The 20,923-nt window shown below is 52.2% G+C and overlaps 10 non-coding genes and 1 pseudogene across 10 annotated transcripts; 6 read left to right on the top strand and 5 right to left on the bottom strand.

Moving 5' to 3' along the window:
* Positions 1-229: 229 nt before the first annotated feature.
* On the bottom strand, positions 230-399 carry LOC138226042 (U1 spliceosomal RNA). The gene has a single exon (XR_011184366.1). It is a non-coding gene; the product is annotated as a U1 spliceosomal RNA (small nuclear RNA).
* Positions 400-5,660: 5,261 nt separating this feature from the next.
* Positions 5,661-5,777, top strand: LOC138225999 (U5 spliceosomal RNA). Its single transcript, XR_011184327.1, has one exon. It is a non-coding gene; the product is annotated as a U5 spliceosomal RNA (small nuclear RNA).
* Positions 5,778-6,007: 230 nt separating this feature from the next.
* On the top strand, positions 6,008-6,149 carry LOC138225994 (U4 spliceosomal RNA). Its single transcript, XR_011184323.1, has one exon. It is a non-coding gene; the product is annotated as a U4 spliceosomal RNA (small nuclear RNA).
* Positions 6,150-7,489: 1,340 nt separating this feature from the next.
* LOC138225991 (U4 spliceosomal RNA) lies at positions 7,490-7,631 on the top strand. The gene has a single exon (XR_011184320.1). It is a non-coding gene; the product is annotated as a U4 spliceosomal RNA (small nuclear RNA).
* Positions 7,632-11,405: 3,774 nt separating this feature from the next.
* Positions 11,406-11,524, bottom strand: LOC138226039 (5S ribosomal RNA). Its single transcript, XR_011184364.1, has one exon. It is a non-coding gene; the product is annotated as a 5S ribosomal RNA (ribosomal RNA).
* A 1,788-nt stretch (positions 11,525-13,312) lies between these two features.
* On the top strand, positions 13,313-13,476 carry LOC138226034 (U1 spliceosomal RNA). The gene has a single exon (XR_011184359.1). It is a non-coding gene; the product is annotated as a U1 spliceosomal RNA (small nuclear RNA).
* Positions 13,477-14,112: 636 nt separating this feature from the next.
* Positions 14,113-14,231, bottom strand: LOC138226004 (5S ribosomal RNA). Its single transcript, XR_011184333.1, has one exon. It is a non-coding gene; the product is annotated as a 5S ribosomal RNA (ribosomal RNA).
* Positions 14,232-16,019: 1,788 nt separating this feature from the next.
* LOC138226031 (U1 spliceosomal RNA) lies at positions 16,020-16,183 on the top strand. The gene has a single exon (XR_011184355.1). It is a non-coding gene; the product is annotated as a U1 spliceosomal RNA (small nuclear RNA).
* Positions 16,184-16,819: 636 nt separating this feature from the next.
* Positions 16,820-16,938, bottom strand: LOC138226011 (5S ribosomal RNA). Its single transcript, XR_011184338.1, has one exon. It is a non-coding gene; the product is annotated as a 5S ribosomal RNA (ribosomal RNA).
* A 1,775-nt stretch (positions 16,939-18,713) lies between these two features.
* On the top strand, positions 18,714-18,877 carry LOC138226029 (U1 spliceosomal RNA). The gene has a single exon (XR_011184353.1). It is a non-coding gene; the product is annotated as a U1 spliceosomal RNA (small nuclear RNA).
* A 635-nt stretch (positions 18,878-19,512) lies between these two features.
* On the bottom strand, positions 19,513-19,621 carry LOC138226025 (5S ribosomal RNA; annotated as a pseudogene).
* Between the last annotated feature and the right edge of the window lie 1,302 nt (positions 19,622-20,923).

Genomic DNA, 20,923 nt, shown 5'->3' with positions numbered 1-20,923 from the left:
TCGATAATCAGCCTAAAGAACGCAGACTACAGCAAAACGACTGACTTTGAAAAGGGAATGAACCTCCGGAAGGAGTAGTGGAACTAGCTTGAGATGTTTTTCCGGACCCCTAACTAAAAGCCACCGAGAACCAGCAGCGGCGTCGACTCCTTTCGAACCGGGATCCTTCCGCAGCCACGCAGTTCGTGGTGTCCTAACCCTCCCGTATCTGATTTTGGACCAAGCACATCAGGGGAGAGCGCGAACGCAGTCCCCCACTACCAGAAATTATGCAGTCGAGATTCCCACATTTGGGGAATTCGCAGGGGTCAGCACAGCCGGAGTGCAATGGCCGAGCCTCGCCCTGGGTGAACCGATTTCGATTTTTAAGAACTTGATTTTCTTTTCACAAAAAAATACAGGACATCACAAATCAGAAAGCTTTACATTAATATACATACTTAAAACAGTATATATGATCACATCTCATTACATTTTGACACGGTAACAGTTACATAGCAACAATTTTCTTTTTTTCTGGTGCAAATCACATTCTTTACTTAAACATGATAATGTTTTTCAAAGTTTCTTGAGATATTGACCTATGCTCTCTATTTCCCACAGATTTTCTGCTTCCTCCCTCCCTTCTCTCCACAGATCTCTGAGGTAATAGTTCTCTCAGGTGATGAACAGGGCCAGGCTACCTGCTGCCTTGAATGGGACCTCTATGCCTTTGAACAGCCCCATGTTCCTCACTCTCCACAGGGCGTCTTTCCCACTGTTCACCACGGCCCAGATCCTGTCAAACATGTCAGGAGGAAGTTTGACAGGAGAGATGCCGTATATGACGAAAGCAGCGGTCAGGGTAAATTGGGGCGAGAGAGCCTGCAACCAATCTTCAAACTGTGCCCAGAAGGCCTTAGCAAAAAAGCAGGACCACAGGAGATGGGTCACAGTCTCCTCCTCGCCGCAGCCCACCCTAACGCAGCGAGGTATGGGGGTGAGGCCCCTACGGAACAAGAAAGTTCGTACCGGTATGAACTGGTGGACGACACTCCAGGCAAAATCTCTGTGAATGTTGCACAGAAACTTAGAGGATGTGTGTTTCCACACCTTCCTTGTTTGGGCTGATGTTAAAATGCCCACAGGGGTCTGCCTGTTGTTCTGGGGTGCAATGAAATCTTCCAGTTTTTGAACTGGACATCTCGGAGGGGAATATGGCCAATTGGGTGAGATCTTAGAAAACTTTTAACTGTCCCATAAATTGCAGGGCATGTGTCAGAGAGTGGGACGTCCAGCTTGGGTCTGACACCCCACGCTCTGAACACCTCCTTACCTACCCAGAGCCTGGAAAAATAAGTCCAGGTACGCGCTGCAGGTGCTGTTGCAAAGCCTCTCAGCACAGAGGCCAGGAAAATGCACAGCAGCTTCGTAGCAATATCTGGGACAGACTTCCCCCCTGAGGGTAGCGGCCTGTACATTATTTCCCTTCTGAGTCTTTCCTGCTTCCCACCCCATAGAAATTGAAACATCAATCTCCTCAGCACCGCCGCAACACGGTGTGGGATTGGGAAGGTAGAAGCCAGAAACTTCAAGACAGGCAAGAGCTCGGCTTTGATGACCAGCACCTTCCCTGTCATGGTGAGGTCTCGGTCCTTCCATTGCATCAGTTTTTTGTTTAAGATTGGCAATTTGTTCTGCCAATTTACTGTTCCCATCTCTTCTCCAAAATACACCCCCAGGACCTTAATTCTCTTCTCTTGCAGCCTGAGATCATGTCCTTCTTTTGGCTCCCTCCAGTTCTGATAAAAAATCTCACTCTTAGATTTGTTAATTTTTGCGGAGGAAGCCAAAGAGAAACGCTCACAACACTGCAGAGCTCTGCTAATTAAGGCATTGTCAGAGAGGAGCAGGGTGAAGTCATCCATGTATAGAGATGTCTTTACCTCTCCTCCCCCACTTCCAGGCACTGGTATCCCATTAATGGCCTGATCCTGGCGCAAGGCACAGGCTAAGGGCTCCATAGCCAAAACGAATAACAAGGGGGATAATGGGCAGCCCTGCCTCACCCCTGAACAGACTTCAAAGGGGCGTGATCTATTGCCATTAACCATTACTCTGCTGTTGCTACCTGTGTACAGCAGGTTAATCCACTTTCTCATGATGGGGCCAAACTTCATGTGCTCAAGTACCGATGTTAAGTACTGCCGGTTTAGGCGGTCAAAGGCCTTTTCTAGGTCTACACCTAAAATGCACAGAGGGAGGGAGCGATCCTCTGAGTACAGACAGACATCCCTCAACAAGGCCAGGTTGTCGCTCATCAGGCATCCTGCTATCCCACAAGTCTGTTCTTTCCCTACCAGTGAGGCCACTACATTTTGTAGGCGCAGGAAAAGGGCTTTGGACAGGATCTTAGTGTCCACGCCTAACAGGCTGAGGGGTCTCCAGTTCTTTATGTCATTCTTTGCTCCTTTCTTAAACAGGAGAGAGATAGTGCCTTCTCTTAAGGAGTCAGGCAGCAATTCTGTCTTATAGCTTTCCTCGAATAGGAGCAGTAGCGGATCCTGAAGCAGATCCCAAAAGGTGCAGTAAAATTCTTTAGGGAGCCCGTCAGCACCCGGAGTTTTCCCCTTCTGTAAGCTCTCCATAGCCTGTCTCAGCTCTTCTACTGTCAAATCCCTCTCAAGTACTTCCCTATCTTCTTCACTCAAAACGTTTGCTAGCTTTGAGGTAAAAAAAAGAATTTCTTTATCCTTTACCTCTGTAGAGCTGTACAGTCTTGAGTAGAAGGCCTCGGTGCAGGAGAGGATAGCACTCGGCTCTGTTCTCTCTCGTCCCTCCTCATCAACTACACTTTCCATGACAGACTTGGAGCCCACCACTTTCCTGAAAAAGAAGCGAGTACACTTTTCATTTTCTTCCAAGAACTGCACTCTGCTTCTTAACAGCACTCCTCGACTACTTTCTTCGGCTATGCTCCCGATGTCCTTTTTTAAAAGGGTGATATCCTCGAGCACATCGAAGCCACTGTGCAGCATCGTGTAGAGACGCTGCAGCTGCCTCTGTTTCCTGGCTAGCACTCCTCTCCGTCTGGCAGCAGCCTTCCTTCCCTCAGCCATGAAAAAGGCCTTTGTCCTCACCTTCACCTCCTCCCACCACTCTCCTACTGACCCGTACAGACACTGCAAGGACAGCCACTGTGATAGTTTCTCCTTGTAGCGGGATACTACCCCCTCGTTCTCTAGCAGCTTTGTGTTGAGTTTCCAGAGGCCTGGGCCAAAGACAGTCCCGCCCTGGAGTTCCACTCTACACCCTAAAGCCTGATGATCTGAGAAGAAGACAGGCTGAAGAGTGACCCCAACAACTTTCACTCTCTCTGAGACAAAGCAATAGTCAATTCTGGAGCTGCTATTCCTCCCTGACCATGTATCCTGCTGTTGTGGGATATATACATCTATATGTGTCTGAGAGTTTAAAGTCTTGAACTAAGTTTTGCAGGGCCAGTGAGCTGGAATCCAATTTTATCGGCGAGCTAGACTGCCTGTCTGTGTGCTCTAAGATACAATTAAAATCCCTTCCCACTATCACGTCTGTGCTACATAACAATAGGGGGGAGAGTGCCTTGAGTAGCTCCACCCTTCCTCCCACGTCAGTAGGACAATACACATTGATTAGCCGCAGGTTAACGGTCCCCCATTCCACATCCACACAAAGCAACCTGCCATCTATGACCCTCTGAATACTTTTCAATTTGAAAGCCCATCCTTTGAAAAGAATGGCCACGCCAGAGGCTCTGTTGTTATTGTCCCCTGACCAAACAGAAGGCCCTTTATCCCACCTATCTTCAAAGGTTTTATACCTCTCTTGATAGGCTAAAGCACACTCCTGCAACATCAACACATCTCCCTCTCTCTGCTGGAGGTAATCAAAGACAGACTGGCATTTAACTCTGTCATTGATACCTCTGGTGTTAAGAGATATTATGTTTAGATCCATATTACATAAGAAAGTGGAACCAGTCTTTACAAAACACATTTCTCTTCGGTCTCACCTGTTACCTTCTTCTTTTTCTTTTTCTTCTTACCAATTTCCTGCCAGCCATCCTCTGAATGAGCCTTCATCAGGGTGGCAGCAGTAAAAGCATTCACGGAGTCCATTTCAAGGAAGGGGGTAGAGGGAGGGGTGGAGGGGTTCCAGCTGTCCCCATCGCCATGCTCTCCTTCCTCCTCGCTCGGGGAGAAAACAGAGTCATTTTTCCTTTTCCTCAAGTCCAGCTCCTGGGAGCACTGAGGGGAAAGGGGTGCAGCCGATGCACCAGTCTCCTCTTCCCCCTCACCCACCAGCTGCTGCAGATCCTCCGTGATGGACTGGATGGAGGAGAGGAGGGCATCTGTAGCACTTGCAGAGTCTGAGAAAAGCAGCTCCTCTGAATCCTGGGTATCCTCGCTGGACCCGCTCCACCGGGGGGCCCCACACTGGCCCTCGTTCTGAGGAGCAGGAGTGGGGGAGGGGTCCTCGCTGTTCTCGGGGGTTTTCAAACCCTCGTGCTTGTCTGGTGCAGTCTGCGGTTGTGGGAGCGTAGTGGATTTCTCTTCCACCGGCCCCGGAGCCACAGCAGGACTGATCCTGGCTGGAGGCTGAGAGTCTTTGTCCAACAAGGGTTCTTTGTTTGACTTGTTGTTTGCTTTGGCTTTTCGGGCTGGTTTGGCTGAAACAAGCACTGCCTCATCCTTTCTCATTTTGAGTTTATTGGCGTAGGCGTGAGGGCAGTTCTTAAAAACGTGTCCTTCCGAACCACATAAATTGCACTTTGGCAGCATTGAACAGTCAGAGGCTAAATGTCCCTGTTTGCCACAGGTCTTGCAGCATTTCACAGTGCAGGACGATGCCAGGTGTCCCACAGCACCACAGCGCCGACACACCTTTGGTTGTCCCACATAAAAAACATAGCCATTGCAGGCGCCCAGCCGGATTGTAGAGGGCAGGTGCCTTAAGCCTCCATTTACATTGTCCGGTAGCAAGCGAACCTCGAATTTCCTTGCTCCTGTTTTTATACCGTCAACATCTCTAACCTCAGTTCCATGGTGGACGGTGCAGTACTGCTTAAGCCAGGTGTGAATGTCCTCCGTCTTTGCCAGTTCCGAGAACATAACAACATGCACCGTTTTCCTCTCTCTCTGTGTCAGAGGCTGCAAGTTGATCTTCTCAAGGGCAGGAACTTTCCCTTTTTTTGCCTCAAACACATCCACACATTGTTCAAACAGAGAATAGGTAGCAAAAACAACCTCAAATGCTTTCTGACCTGGGAGAGCGAAAATGAAATCCAAGTGCCGAGGTTCAAAGCCAAGTTCCTTCTGTAACACTTTTCTGCTGAACTGCATACGATCCATGAAGAGGTCATCCAAAAGCTCAAAACGTACAGCATTCTTGCGGGATCCAAAGGTTGCCATCTCAAACTGCAAAACAAACACTGCTTCCACAAAACAAGAAAACAATCCAACTACTCTAACTACAGGCTGATCAAGGTATCTCCCCTGCCAGGTAAGCCGAGAGCCGCAGGCGATGAGCCCGGAGCTGAACGGGCCCCACTGGCTCGTTTGTAAGGCCAGGTGCATTGCCAACCACGACCGGCAGGGCAGAGGCTTTGAAGGCGGCCTGGGCTCCTGCAGCTGTGCTGCCACGCACTCTGGTTTCTCTTCATCTCGTACAAATCTTTTGCCTTTTACTAAAGATTTCCATGGAGAGGAGCATGAATGAGTTCCATACAATTTTTGTGCTTCCCTGCCTTCGGGTGGGGCGCAGCTGGGCTGGTCAAAGAGAGAAAACAAAATCGCTCACAATCGCTCTTATTATGGCGACTGTGGCCGTCTGCTCTGTGAGTCCTCGGTCTCCGCCTGTCTGATTGGCGCTCTTTTCTTTGGGGGGCGGGAAGTGTCCGGCCGCAAATATGAAGCGTTACAGCAACGACATGCCATGAGACGATTGATAACGATTTCCATAGGATCCCCGCGGTTGCCTGGCAACCGTCAGCTTTGCGCAGTGGCAGTATCGTAGCCTGTGAGGTATAGCCGAGGCGCGATTATTGCTAGTTGAAAACTTTTCCCAATACCCCGCTTCCGCCTGTTTGCAATACAATCGGCGAAAACAATTTTCGACAGTCTCGTCAGAGACTGAGCAAGGTGTTTAAAGACAGATTTTGTCATGGTAACATCATGGTAGAAAGAAACAAGCTTCTTACGTCTCAACAGAAACGCTCTTTAGCTCTTTCAGCGTTATGCAGAGAACAGCGTCTGTCGAGATCACTTTTGAGTCAGCGCGAAACGCCATGTGCTGTCAGTTTGATTTCATATTGCTCGTAGGGCGCCCGGCTTTTGTCTGTCAAACGTTAGGTTGCGCTTCTTCATGCTGCATCGTCGGCATGAGTGGAGCTTTTTAATTGTCTGTACTTGTCTTACTGCGCCCCATAAGAAATCGTTTGTCCCCGTTCAAAAGAGATTGTGCGATGTCCTGCAGCGTTCGCAAAGCAAACCTTTGACAGTTTGAAAAGAGGAATTTATTCTGCTTCCTGTGCGTGCAGTAGTTACAAAGTTGAACGTCTTTACACGATCTGCTGCAGTTTTCAGTGGGCGGGCTTTGTCAGATGGCTTGGAAAAACGCACTGTGTTTCGGCTCGGGAAACATCATGAGCAGTGTCCTGCATGTTTTCTGTGTATAGCTGTCTTTTAACGCATACAGAATTCATTCGAAATCATTGATTTCTCCAATTAACAAGGGACCTCCCTTTTTGAACCTGCGAGAAGCATTCTTTCAATGTAACAGATTTACTCCGAGGAAAGGCAGCATGACATTGAGAGTAGCTCAAGCTTTCAGCACCCGTATCGGGCTGCGTGTATGCAGACACCGCTCAGAATCCCCTGTAAGATTCTCCCTCACTTCCGTTGTGCAGTGCTTTACCTCTTTCAAAAGGCTTCACTTTCCTAGTCACATTCCAAGGCTCATCGAACCCGGGCTGTTTCCTCCAGCGGTATAGTATTGCAGTGAGACAGCACGATGCCTGCAAGACTATGTCACGCTAAACGCCACAAATTGTGTTTGTCCGTTCGTGTCAGTCGTCCTGCAGCCACGGGAAGTGGGACACAAACATGCTGCAATGCTTTCAGGACGTTAGGATTTGTTTATGCAACATCCGAGAAGAGTACTTGTGGCTTGAATGTGAACTGTACGTTCCCGCCCCCTTTCCTCTGTAGTGCATGAGTTCCTCCCGGCATGCCCTTCGTCATTGTTCTGTCATCTTGTATTTAAAGGGTTGTATTTCTGCTGCTGAAAATAAGCAACGGTTTTCTCACAACGCCCTTTGTTCCCGACGGAGCCCTTGTCTGTCATGAAATTCTTCAAAACCTCAAGCTAGAAGAAGAAGAAGACGACAAATATGAAGCGTTATAGCAACAACATGCCATGAGACGATTGATAACGATTTCCATAGGATCCCCGCGGTTGCCTGGCAACCGTCAGCTTTGCGCAGTGGCAGTATCGTAGCCTGTGAGGTTTAGCCGAGGCGCGATTATTGCTAGTTGAAAACTTTTCCCAATACCCCGCTTCCGCCGGTTTGCAATACAATCGTCGAAAGCAATTTTTGACAGTCTCGTCAGTGCGTGACATAGTCTTGCAGGCATCGTGCTGTCTAACTGCAATACTATACCGCTGGAGGAAACAGCCCGGGTTCAATGAGCCTTGGAATGTGACTAGGAAAGTGAAGCCTTTTGAAAGAGGTAATGTCGACGCTTTTTTAACAGAGCACCAAAAAAGCGTCTTTTTTGAAGGCCCGGGCACTGAGCATTGTTGGTTTAGTGGTAAAATTCTCGCTTCCCACGCGGGAGGCTCTGGTTCAATTCCCAGCCAAAGCAGTGGCTTTTGCAGCGAGCTGCTCCATCACTTGCATCCCCTTGCAACTCGCAACTGAAAACCCACTGAAGCTAAGCAGGTGTGAGCCAGGTCAGTACCCGGATAAGGGTGAGCTACAGGGAAAAACAAAGTTTCCAGCTGGAAGCGGTGTTAATGGTGCCGGCGGGGGGGCGCTCACCCTGAGGTCTGTGTGGGTCCCAATGCCCCAGCATAGTGACGGAGACGCTGTGTTGTAAAAGGGCGCTGTCTCTTGGATGAGATATAAAACCGAGGTCACAGCGCTCTGTGGTCATTAAAAATGACCACCAAAACCTTTGACAAAAGCTCTTGGTAATTGATGGTCTTCAATAATGCTTCTCCTTTAGGTACATTTTAAATCAGCTGAAAAATGCTGTGAAATGGGGGGGCACTTCACGCCAGTGTAGGATTTGGGTTACAAGAACCATAAAACTGCACGAGAAAGCCCGTACACTGAATTACACGGCTTTCAATTCAAAGGAGGGCAAAAGAAATTCCCTGAGTTCGATTTTTTGCAGCACAGAGAGGATTGCTGTCGTGAGGCTGGTTAGCTCAGTTGGTTAGAGCTAATAACACCAAGGTTGTGGGTTCGAGTCCCGTACAGGCCAGGTCCTTTTCTCCTCTCTTACAAAAGCTGTTAGGTTCCTTTCCGTGGTGAGATGGGTTGTCATGCAACGCTGCTACATAGTGCCGACAGACAATTAAATGACAAAAATGAAGAGAGTTAAAGCAGCTGGAAAGATTTTCTTACAACTTTTGAGCTGACACAGTTTTGGAAAATGTTTTCTTCACGCTGCACTGTACCACATAGGCAGCCAAGAGTCTCCAAAACAAAACAGAATTGACAGTCATATAATGTCCATTAACCCCGGTTTTAAACACAGCATCATGTCTGCCATCATAAGAATATGAGTCCAATATTTTAGAATATAGTCAGAATGTCTTCTAACCTTACCTGTGGTGTCTTTAATCCCTATTGCTCAATGCATGATGTACGTACTGCATACATGTGTCTTGAGAATGAGGAATGGGCCCCTGAGACATTTACCTGTTTCACAAATGATCGTATTTTACTAGAGATTCTGTTTGGGATTCAGATGTGCATTCGGACAGCAATTCCTTTCAAGAAATGATACGTTCTGGATGAGGTAAAGGTGCTGGAACACTGTATTTAGGATGTATTTGCAGTGATTGTGTCTCCTGCTTCAACACAGTGATATATAGATGTGCTCCTGTAATTTATTGGTACATGCCCAGGGCAGTAAGTTGTCTGAGGATTTATTTCCAGACGGCATAGAGCAGTGAAGCAGTGAAGTAGTGCAACACACTGGATCATTATATTATTAGAATCTATTCTACTTAAATTATTACATTATACACAACTTGAGCTCTCAGCACCGTACTGAGCCCAGGTGTTTTTCTAAAGCTGTCAGGTGCAGTTCATTTACATGAAGGAAATCTCTTACTGGGTACGATTACAATGCAGTAAGTAGCACAGACTACTTAGGGAGTAGGCTGATGTGTTTAAAAACAACCAGCGCCAGGCAGGAGTCGAACCTCCAAACTCCTAATCCATAGTCAGACACATTATCCATTGCACCACTGGCCCTCGTGTGACACTGCAGGGCTGTAACCCAGTGAGCTTAGCACTGCAACTAGTAAAATATTACCCCCGGTCCATTCTTTTCCAAAAGTGAGAAACACCTGTTTTCTACATTTTGTCTGTTTTAAAACCATATCTCTTTAAACCAAACCAAGAGTTTGTCTTTTGCACTGATATTCTGATTCATTTCGATTTCAAAGAAAAAAAAAACATTACCTTCCAAAGCATCATAAAATTGTCCCTTCCTCCAGACTCTACTTCTCTCTTGTAGTAGTACAGAGGACCTTTCCAGGTGAGAAGATCACAGAGTCCGAAATGAGCTTCCTCCATCAAGCAAAGTACCTGAACTTGACTCTGTCATCATAAAAGCGCCCCTGTAATAAAGAAATTAAATCCGAAATCAAGAGGGCAGTTGCCTACTGAAGTTCAAGAAGTCATAAATTTTAACCTAGCAACATATTAAAGGCTGCATCTATACAATTACGATTCTAGAAATGCTCACCAGATTACGTTTTAAGAAAGAACTGCGCCTCAGGTTCCGCCGAGATCTTAACTCAGATGGCAGGATTCAGAGTCTGGAGTGTGGAATGATGGCGCACGGAGGGTCCACATACTGTGGATCCCTCAGTGATCTTCGTGTTCAAACCGCCAGCGTGTGACTCCCCTATCCCCCTGACCTCATTGCTCTGCTCTCGCCTCTGTGCAGCTGAGCCCGACTCATGGTAAAGTGGAAAAAAATATGCCCTCAACGTGAGATTTACTCTGGAGTGAGGATAGTTGTTACCTTCTTATCGTTGAAACGGATGTATGTGATGTGGCGACTAGGTTCTTCTCCATTAGCAGGCTTAAGGTTAAAGAAAAAAACATTGCTGACTTCTTTTTTTTTTGCCAGCCGCGAGCGCTGATTAGCGAGGTTTGTATTTCATGTTTTGCAAGTTGCATCCATTTTAAGAAAAACAAGTCGTTCAAGACAGGAAATGAATACTTGCATTTAATAAAGTCTAGACGTATGCGGTTGTCCATAATGACCAGTTCTGTTCGAGAACACAGAACAAAAAAAGGCACCGCTGGGATTCGGACCCAGGATTTTCTGTTTACTAGACAGGCGCCTTAACCAACTAAGCCACGGCGCCCTGGGAGTGCTGTCCTTTTGCAGCCACTTGGACACACCACTCAGACACATCTGCATTCGGTGTGTGCTCCGCCTGCTCGCTGAGCAAGTTGCCACCTTTACATACAATAGCAACATCGACACCAAGAGAAAGGATGACAAATGGCTTTTATCTGGAACTTTTCATGTCCAAGGAGCTCAATGTGCTTTCTGTGTACAACAGGGCCACTGAACTCCACACTGGCCACTGAACCACAGCAGTGGCTTGCTGGCTTGACATCTCCCAAGGAAAATGTTGAAATCGCATGTGGAACAGGAAAATGACCCTCGAGTATGAGGGAAAAAAAAGAAAAAGATCAACTGGAGTGCGCCAACCCATGTCAGGACAGCCCAGTTTCCTAGACGAGGTGGCCGAGTGGTTACTGTATGCTGAGTCTAAAGACAGTTTCACCCGTTTTCTGATTGCTCGGTTCTGTACCAGTGCAGACATGTCAAACAGTGAATGGCTGTACCTCTATTGTATCCGTGCTCAATGAATGAAATCGGTAACAAATGAATATATGTCTAGTTATACGAAAAACGAGTGGTTTATCAACTCATCTTCATTTGCAGATTTAGAGGCAGCTTCGATATTCGTTTTACAGACGGGTTTTTTTTTTAATATGGGTCACACACATGCCACAGCAACAAAACATCTCTAGAGATGAGGCTATAGATCACCTTTCCATCCTGCAGGTTTTCCTCCCAAAGCCTACGGCACCAACGGCGACCCCTGCTGGCCGGGAGAGCAAAAGCTTACAGCACCTGGTATTCCCAGGCAGTCTCCCATCCAAGTACTAACCAGGCCCAACGCTGCTTAGCTTCCGAGATCAGATGAGATCGGGCGTGTTCAGGGTGGTGTGGCCGTAAGCGAAAGCCCCAGCGCCTGACTCGTTACTTGAAGCTGTGTGTGGCGGGGGTTCCGTGCCCCCCGAGCGGGACTGAAGGATCGTTCGTGTGCAACTCTTTGGAAAGGAGCTGCTTTCCAAATCGCATTGCGTGCCTGGATGTTGGCGAATGCGCTCCCTTGTGTTGGCTCATCCCGCACTGGAGGAGGACAAACAATCTGCACGGAGGAGCACCAGGCAAGTCTTCACCAGACAAAAACCTCCAGTGCACAGCACTCTGGAAACATTTCGGGGCTTTCGCGTGTTTATTTCAGCACGTAAAGCGCACCGGGTCAACACGTCGGCCGGGCGCGCTGTGCCTCCGCCCTCTTGTGGCCTTGCCGCGTCAGAGCAAGAGGCTCCTTCTCGCTGCCCTTCCGCTGTGTTGCAGGGCCCCGAGAGGGAACCCGGAGTGCGCACTTTGTGGGGGGCGGGGGACCGCGTTCGCGCTCTGCCCCCGGTCTCTTGCGCGAGTACTAAATCTCACGGACAGGGGGGCCTCGTCATTGATTGTTACAGGTGAGACGGGGATTAGGAGGAGACCCCGACTGATGGGTAAAGGGGAGCACTAACACCAGAGGGACACCCCCGGCGTCTCTTTTTGAGAGACGCCCTGGGGTTTCCTAATGGCCAAGGAGGGTCGGGACCTCGGTTTGACCTCTGTTTGTGCAGCAGAGTGTCGCCATCAGGAGGCTGGGGCGTAAGAGAGCCACACAGCCCGCAGGGTGAGCGCTCCCTACTGGTCCCAGTCACACCTCTTGCAGGAGCAGCAGCAACCGGAGCTTTTCCGGGGTGGAATCTCCTATCCGGGTGCCGGCCAGGCTCACACCTGCTGGGCTGCCCCGGGGGTGAGCCCAGTCGAGAGTCGCAGGGCCAGATCTAGTCACCGGGGAGAAACGATACAAGTGAAGGATTGCTCGGCTCTCGGCACTTGAAAAGACCGACAAATGTCTCGTTCCCGCCGGAGCTGAATGTACCCGCATGTGTGGTGTCGTCTTCTTCCCCCGCCCCGCTGTGTTTGCTGTATTGTCTCTGAAGCCGGCCCCCCCGAGACGAGACGGGCTGTTCCTGTGCCCCAATTAACACTTTACAGGTGCCATTCCCCGGCATTGTGGCCATTGTCGGTGCTCACACGCGATAAGATAAGGCGGAGGAGAGCGGGGCATGCCCAGCGGCAGACATTCAAGGAGGGGGTAGGGCGAGGTGAGGTGAGGTGCGACACGCCGGAGCCCCGACGCAGCTAATGCGGAGCACTTGTTGGACTGGCATCGAAAGGACGTGTGCGCACGGAGCGAGCCTTCCCTGCGGCGGAGCGTGGGAACTTTCTCCCCCCCTCCCGCTGCAGGAGTTGTGTGCACTGCAGCGGTGCCGAGAGAAAAGCACAGAAGGCAGCAGGCTCTGGAGAGCAGGTAAGAGACGGAGCCTTGTGGGCAGGCGAGCAGGCCCGTTTTTTGGAAATTGCTGAAAAGGTTTGTTCGGTGTGTGGCAGGCGCACGTCGCGAACTTGCGTGGCGATCTGCCGGTCTGGAGTTATGCAAATGAGGCCGAATTGCATCCCGGGACATGCTGCGAATGCGCAACGGCGACTGCAGATGTGTAGGAAACGGCGCGCTCGTTTTCTCGTTTTGCCCACACTTTTGAGTGTTAGTGTGGCGTGTGAGTGTGTGAAAGAGTGGGCCCAGCAGGAGGCGGTGGCGTGCGGGGCGAGGAGGTGGCCTAGGCTGCGCGATTTGTGCTGTGGGTGCGGGCCGCTTGCAGGGGCCTGTTTAACTCATGCTTACCTGGCAGGGGAGATACCTTGATCAAGAAGGAGGTTCACCCAGGGCGAGGCTCGGCCATTGCACTCCGGCTGTGCTGACCCCTGCGAATTCCCCAAATGTGGGAATCTCGACTGCATAATTTCTAGAAGTGGGGGACTGCGTTCGCGCTCTCCCCTGATGTGCTTGGTCCAAAATCAGATACGGGAGGGTTAGGACACCACGAGCTGCGTGGCTGCGGAAGGATCCCGGTTCGACAGGAGTGGACGCCGCTGCTGGTTCTCGCTGGCTTTTAGTTAGGGGTCCGGAGAAGCATCTCAAGCTAGTTCCACTACTCCTTCCGGACGTTCATTCCCTTTTCAAAGTCAGTCGTTTTGCTGTAGTCTGCGTTCTTTAGGCTGATTATCGAGGTTAGCCTTTATTTGGTCATGGGGGGCCTCGGTACTGTATGCTGAGTCTAAAGACAGTTTCACCCGTTTTCTGATTGCTCGGTTCTGTACCAGTGCAGACATGTCAAACAGTGAATGGCTGTACCTCTACTGTATCCATGCTCAATGAATGAAATCGGTAAGAAATGAATATATGTCTAGTTATACGAAAAACGAGTGGTTTATCGACTCATCTTCATTTGCAGATTTAGAGGCAGCTTCGATATTCGTTTTACAGACGGGTTTTTTTTTTTGAATATGGGTCACACACATGCCACAGCAACAAAACATCTCTAGAGATGAGGCTATAGATCACCTTTCCATCCTGCAGGTTTTCCTCCCAAAGCCTACGGCACCAACGGCGACCCCTGCTGGCCGGGAGAGCAAAAGCTTACAGCACCTGGTATTCCCAGGCAGTCTCCCATCCAAGTACTAACCAGGCCCGACGCTGCTTAGCTTCCGAGATCAGACGAGATCGGGCGTGTTCAGGGTGGTGTGGCCGTAAGCGAAAGCCCTAGCGCCTGACTCGCTACTTGAAGCTGTATGTGGCGGGGGTTCCGTGCCCCCCGAGCGGGACTGAAGGATCGTTCGTGTGCAACTCTTTGGAAAGGAGCTGCTTTCCAAATCGCATTGCGTGCCTGGATATTGGCGAATGCGCTCCCTTGTGTTGACTCGTCCCGCACTGGAGGAGGACAAACAATCTGCACGGAGGAGCACCAGGCAAGTCTTCACCAGACAAAAACCTCCAGTGCACAGCACTCTGGAAACATTTCGGGGCTTTCGCGTGTTTATTTCAGCACGTAAAGCGCACCGGTCCAACACGTCGGCCGGGCGCGCGGCGCCTCCGCCCTCTTGTGGCCTTGCGGCATCAGAGCAAGAGGCTCCTTCTCGCTGCCCTTCCGCTGTGTTGCAGGGCCCCGAGAGGGAACCCGGAGCGCGCACTTTGTGGGGGGCGGGGGACCGCGTTCGCGCTCTGCCCCCGGTCTCTTGCGCGAGTACTAAATCTCACGGACAGGGGGGCCTCGTCATTGATTGTTACAGGTGAGACGGGGATTAGGAGGAGACCCCGACTGATGGGTAAAGGGGAGCACTAACACCAGAGGGACACCCCCGGCGTCTCTTTTTGAGAGACGCCCTGGGGTTTCCTAATGGCCAAGGAGGGTCGGGACCTCGGTTTGACCTCTGTTTGTGCAGCAGAGTGTCGCCATCAGGAGGCTGGGGCGTAAGAGAGCCACACAGCCCGCAGGGTGAGCGCTCCCTACTGGTCCCAGTCACACCTCTTGCAGGAGCAGCAGCAACCGGAGCTTTTCCGGGGTGGAATCTCCTATCCGGGTGCCGGACATGCTCACACCTGCTGGGCTGCCCCGGGGGTGAGCCCAGTCGAGAGTCGCAGGGCCAGATCTAGTCACCGGGGAGAAACGATACAAGTGAAGGATTGCTCAGCTCTCGGCACTTGAAAAGACCGACAAATGTCTCGTTCCCGCCGGAGCTGAATGTACCCGCATGTGTGGTGTCGTCTTCTTCCCCCGCCCCGCTGTGTTTGCTGTATTGTCTCTGAAGCCGGCCCCCCCGAGACGAGACGGGCTGTTCCTGTGCCCCAATTAACACTTTACAGGTGCCATTCCCCGGCATTGTGGCCATTGTCGGTGCTCACACGCGATAAGATAAGGCGGAGGAGAGCGGGGCATGCCCAGCGGCAGACATTCAAGGAGGGGGCAGTGCGAGGTGAGGTGAGGTGCGACACGCCGGAGCCCCGACGCAGCTAATGCGGAGCACTTGTTGGACTGGCATCGAAAGGACGTGTGCGCACGGAGCGAGCCTTCCCTGCGGCGGAGCGCGGGAACATTCTCCCCCCCTCCCGCTGCAGGAGTTGTGTGCACTGCAGCGGTGCCGAGAGAAAAGCACAGATGGCAGCAGGATCTGGAGAGCAGGTAAGAGACGGAGCCTTGTGGGCAGGCGAGCAGGCCCGTTTTTTGGAAATTGCTGAAAAGGTTTGTTCGGTGTGTGGCAGGCGCACGTCGCGAGCTTGCGTGGCGATCTGCCGGTCTGGAGTTATGCAAATGAGGCCGAATTGCATCCCGGGACATGCTGCGAATGCGCAACGGCGACTGCAGATGTGTAGGAAACGGCGCGCTCATTTTCTCGTTTTGCCCACACTTTTGAGTGTTAGTGTGGCGTGTGAGTGTGTGAAAGAGTGGGCCCAGCAGGAGGCGGTGGCGTGCGGGGCGAGGAGGTGGCCTAGGCTGCGCGATTTGTGCTGTGGGTGCGGGCCGCTTGCAGGGGCCTGTTTAACTCATACTTACCTGGCAGGGGAGATACCTTGATCAAGAAGGAGGTTCACCCAGGGCGAGGCTCGGCCATTGCACTCCAGCTGTGCTGACCCCTGCGAATTCCCCAAATGTGGGAATCTCGACTGCATAATTTCTGGTAGTGGGGGACTGCGTTCGCGCTCTCCCCTGATGTGCTTGGTCCAAAATCAGATACGGGAGGGTTAGGACACCACGAGCTGCGTGGCTGCGGAAGGATCCCGGTTCGACAGGAGTGGACGCCGCTGCTGGTTCTCGCTGGCTTTTAGTTAGGGGTCCGGAGAAGCATCTCAAGCTAGTTCCACTACTCCTTCCGGACGTTCATTCCCTTTTCAAAGTCAGTCGTTTTGCTGTAGTCTGCGTTCTTTAGGCTGATTATCGAGGTTAGCCTTTATTTGGTCATGGGGGGCCTCGGTACTGTATGCTGAGTCTAAAGACAGTTTCACCCGTTTTCTGATTGCTCGGTTCTGTACCAGTGCAGACATGTCAAACAGTGAATGGCTGTACCTCTACTGTATCCGTGCTCAATGAATGAAATCGGTAAGAAATGAATATATGTCTAGTTATACGAAAAACGAGTGGTTTATCGACTCATCTTCATTTGCAGATTTAGAGGCAGCTTCGATATTCGTTTTACAGACGGGTTTTTTTTTTTGAATATGGGTCACACACATGCCACAGCAACAAAACATCTCTAGAGATGAGGCTATAGATCACCTTTCCATCCTGCAGGTTTTCCTCCCAAAGCCTACGGCACCAACGGCGACCCCTGCTGGCCGGGAGAGCAAAAGCTTACAGCACCTGGTATTCCCAGGCAGTCTCCCATCCAAGTACTAACCAGGCCCGACGCTGCTTAGCTTCCGAGATCAGACGAGATCGGGCGTGTTCAGGGTGGTGTGGCCGTAAGAGAAAGCCCCGGCGCCTGACTCGCTACTTGAAGCTGTGTGTGGCGGGGGTTCCGTGCCCCCCGAGCGGGACTGAAGGATCGTTCGTGTGCAACTCTTTGGAAAGGAGCTGCTTTCCAAATCGCATTGCGTGCCTGGATGTTGGCGAATGCGCTCCCTTGTGTTGACTCGTCCCGCACTGGAGGAGGACAAACAATCTGCACGGAGGAGCACCAGGCAAGTCTTCACCAGACAAAAACCTCCAGTGCACAGCACTCTGGAAACATTTCGGGGCTTTCGCGTGTTTATTTCAGCACGTAAAGCGCACCGGTCCAACACGTCGGCCGGGCGCGCGGCGCCTCCGCCCTCTTGTGGCCTTGCGGCGTCAGAGCAAGAGGCTCCTTCTCGCTGCCCTTCCGCTGTGTTGCAGGACCCGGAGCGCGCACTTTGTGGGGGGCGGGGGACCGCGTTCGCGCTCTGCCCCCGGTCTCTTGCGCGAGTACTAAATCTCACGGACAGGGGGGCCTCGTCATTGATTGTTACAGGTGAGACGGGGATTAGGAGGAGACCCCGACTGATGGGTAAAGGGGAGCACTAACACCAGAGGGACACCCCCGGCGTCTCTTTTTGAGAGACGCCCTGGGGTTTCCTAATGGCCAAGGAGGGTCGGGACCTCGGTTTGACCTCTGTTTGTGCAGCAGAGTGTCGCCATCAGGAGGCTGGGGCGTAAGAGAGCCACACAGCCCGCAGGGTGAGCGCTCCCTACTGGTCCCAGTCACACCTCTTGCAGGAGCAGCAGCAACCGGAGCTTTTCCGGGGTGGAATCTCCCATCCGGGTGCCGGCCAGGCTCACACCTGCTGGGCTGCCCCGGGGGTGAGCCCAGTCGAGAGTCGCAGGGCCAGATCTAGTCACTGGGGAGAAACGATACAAGTGAAGGATTGCTCGGCTCTCGGCACTTGAAAAGACCGACAAATGTCTCGTTCCCGCCGGAGCTGAATGTACCCGCATGTGTGGTGTCGTCTTCTTCCCCCGCCCCGCTGTGTTTGCCGTATTGTCTCTGAAGCCGGCCCCCCCGAGACGAGACGGGCTGTTCCTGTGCCCCAATTAACACTTTACAGGTGCCATTCCCCGGCATTGTGGCCATTGTCGGTGCTCACACGCGATAAGATAAGGCGGAGGAGAGCGGGGCATGCCCAGCGGCAGACATTCAAGGAGGGGGCAGTGCGAGGTGAGGTGAGGTGCGACACGCCGGAGCCCCGACGCAGCTAATGCGGAGCACTTGTTGGACTGGCATCGAAAGGACGTGTGCGCACGGAGCGAGCCTTCCCTGCGGCGGAGCGTGGGAACTTTCTCCCCCCCTCCCGCTGCAGGAGTTGTGTGCACTGCAGCGGTGCCGAGAGAAAAGCACAGAAGGCAGCAGGCTCTGGAGAGCAGGTAAGAGACGGAGCCTTGTGGGCAGGCGAGCAGGCCCGTTTTTTGGAAATTGCTGAAAAGGTTTGTTCGGTGTGTGGCAGGCGCACGTCGCGAGCTTGCGTGGCGATCTGCCGGTCTGGAGTTATGCAAATGAGGCCGAATTGCATCCCGGGACATGCTGCGAATGCGCAACGGCGACTGCAGATGTGTAGGAAACGGCGCGCTCGTTTTCTCGTTTTGCCCACACTTTTGAGTGTTAGTGTGGCGTGTGAGTGTGTGAAAGAGTGGGCCCAGCAGGAGGCGGTGGCGTGCGGGGCGAGGAGGTGGCCTAGGCTGCGCGATTTGTGCTGTGGGTGCGGGCCGCTTGCAGGGGCCTGTTTAACTCATACTTACCTGGCAGGGGAGATACTTTGATCAAGAAGGAGGTTCACCCAGGGCGAGGCTTGGCCATTGCACTCCGGCTGTGCTGACCCCTGCGAATTCCCCAAATGTGGGAATCTCGACTGCATAATTTCTGGTAGTGGGGGACTGCGTTCGCGCTCTCCCCTGATGTGCTTGGTCCAAAATCAGATAGGGGAGGGTTAGGACACCACGAGCTGCGTGGCTGCGGAAGGATCCCGGTTCGACAGGAGTGGACGCCGCTGCTGGTTCTCGCTGGCTTTTAGTTAGGGGTCCGGAGAAGCATCTCAAGCTAGTTCCACTACTCCTTCCGGACATTCATTCCCTTTTCAAAGTCAGTCGTTTTGCTGTAGTCTGCGTTCTTTAGGCTGATTATCGAGGTTAGCCTTTATTTGGTCATGGGGGGCCTCGGTACTGTATGCTGAGTCTAAAGACAGTTTCACCCGTTTTCTGATTGCTCGGTTCTGTACCAGTGCAGACATGTCAAACAGTGAATGGCTGTACCTCTACTGTATCCATGCTCAATGAATGAAATCGGTAACAAATGAATATATGTCTAGTTATACGAAAAACGAGTGGTTTATCGACTCATCTTCATTTGCAGATTTAGAGGCAGCTTCGATATTCGTTTTACAGACGGGTTTTTTTTTTGAATATGGGTCACACACATGCCACAGCAACAAAACATCTCTAGAGATGAGGCTATAGATCACCTTTCCATCCTGCAGGTTTTCCTCCCAAAGCCTACGGCACCAACGGCGACCCCTGCTGGCCGGGAGAGCAAAAGCTTACAGCACCTGGTATTCCCAGGCAGTCTCCCATCCAAGTACTAACCAGGCCCGACGCTGCTTAGCTTCCGAGATCAGGCGTGTTCAGGGTGGTGTGGCCATAAGCGAAAGCCTCGGCGCCTGACTCGCTACTTGAAGCTGTGTGTGGCGGGGGTTCCGTGCCCCCCGAGCGGGACTGAAGGATCGTTCGTGTGCAACTCTTTGGAAAGGAGCTGCTTTCCAAATCGCATTGCGTGCCTGGATGTTGGCGAATGCGCTCCCTTGTGTTGGCTCGTCCCGCACTGGAGGAGGACAAACAATCTTCACGGAGGAGCACCAGGCAAGTCTTCACCAGACAAAAACCTCCAGTGCACAGCACTCTGGAAACATTTCGGGGCTTTCGCGTGTTTATTTCAGCACGTAAAGCGCACCGGTCCAACACGTCGGCCGGGCGCGCGGCGCCTCCGCCCTCTTGTGGCCTTGCGGCTTCAGAGCAAGAGGCTCCTTCTCGCTGCCCTTCCGCTGTGTTGCAGGACCCGGAGCGCGCACTTTGTGGGGGGCGGGGGACCGCGTTCGCGCTCTGCCCCCGGTCTCTTGCGCGAGTACTAAATCTCACGGACAGGGGGGCCTCGTCATTGATTGTTACAGGTGAGACGGGGATTAGGAGGAGACCCCGACTGATGGGTAAAGGGGAGCACTAACACCAGAGGGACACCCCCGGCGTCTCTTTTTGAGAGACGCCCTGGGGTTTCCTAATGTCCAAGGAGGGTCGGGACCTCGGTTTGACCTCTGTTTGTGCAGCAGAGTGTCGCCATCAGGAGGCTGGGGCGTAAGAGAGCCACACAGCCCGCAGGGTGAGCGCTCCCTACTGGTCCCAGTCACACCTCTTGCAGGAGCAGCAGCAACCGGAGCTTTTCCGGGGTGGAATCTCCTATCCGGGTGCCGGCCAGGCTCACACCTGCTGGGCTGCCCCGGGGGTGAGCCCAGTCGAGAGTCGCAGGGCCAGATCTAGTCACCGGCGAGAAACGATACAAGTGAAGGATTGCTCGGCTCTCGGCACTTGAAAAGACCGACAAATGTCTCGTTCCCGCCGGAGCTGAATGTACCCGCATGTGTGGTGTCGTCTTCTTCCCCCGCCCCGCTGTGTTTGCTGTATTGTCTCTGAAGCCGGCCCCCCCGAGACGAGACGGGCTGTTCCTGTGCCCCAATTAACACTTTACAGGTGCCATTCCCCGGCATTGTGGCCATTGTCGGTGCTCACACGCGATAAGATAAGGCGGAGGAGAGCGGGGCATGCCCAGCGGCAGACATTCAAGGAGGGGGTAGGGCGAGGTGAGGTGAGGTGCGACACGCCGGAGCCCCGACGCAGCTAATGCGGAGCACTTGTTGGACTGGCATCGAAAGGACGTGTGAGCACGGAGCGAGCCTT

Source organism: Lepisosteus oculatus, unplaced genomic scaffold (genome assembly GCF_040954835.1).
Source record: "Lepisosteus oculatus isolate fLepOcu1 unplaced genomic scaffold, fLepOcu1.hap2 HAP2_SCAFFOLD_111, whole genome shotgun sequence".
Classification (NCBI taxonomy): Eukaryota; Metazoa; Chordata; class Actinopteri; order Semionotiformes; family Lepisosteidae; genus Lepisosteus; species Lepisosteus oculatus.
Note: the sequence above shows the minus strand (reverse complement) of the source record. Positions and strands in the feature narration are given on the sequence as shown.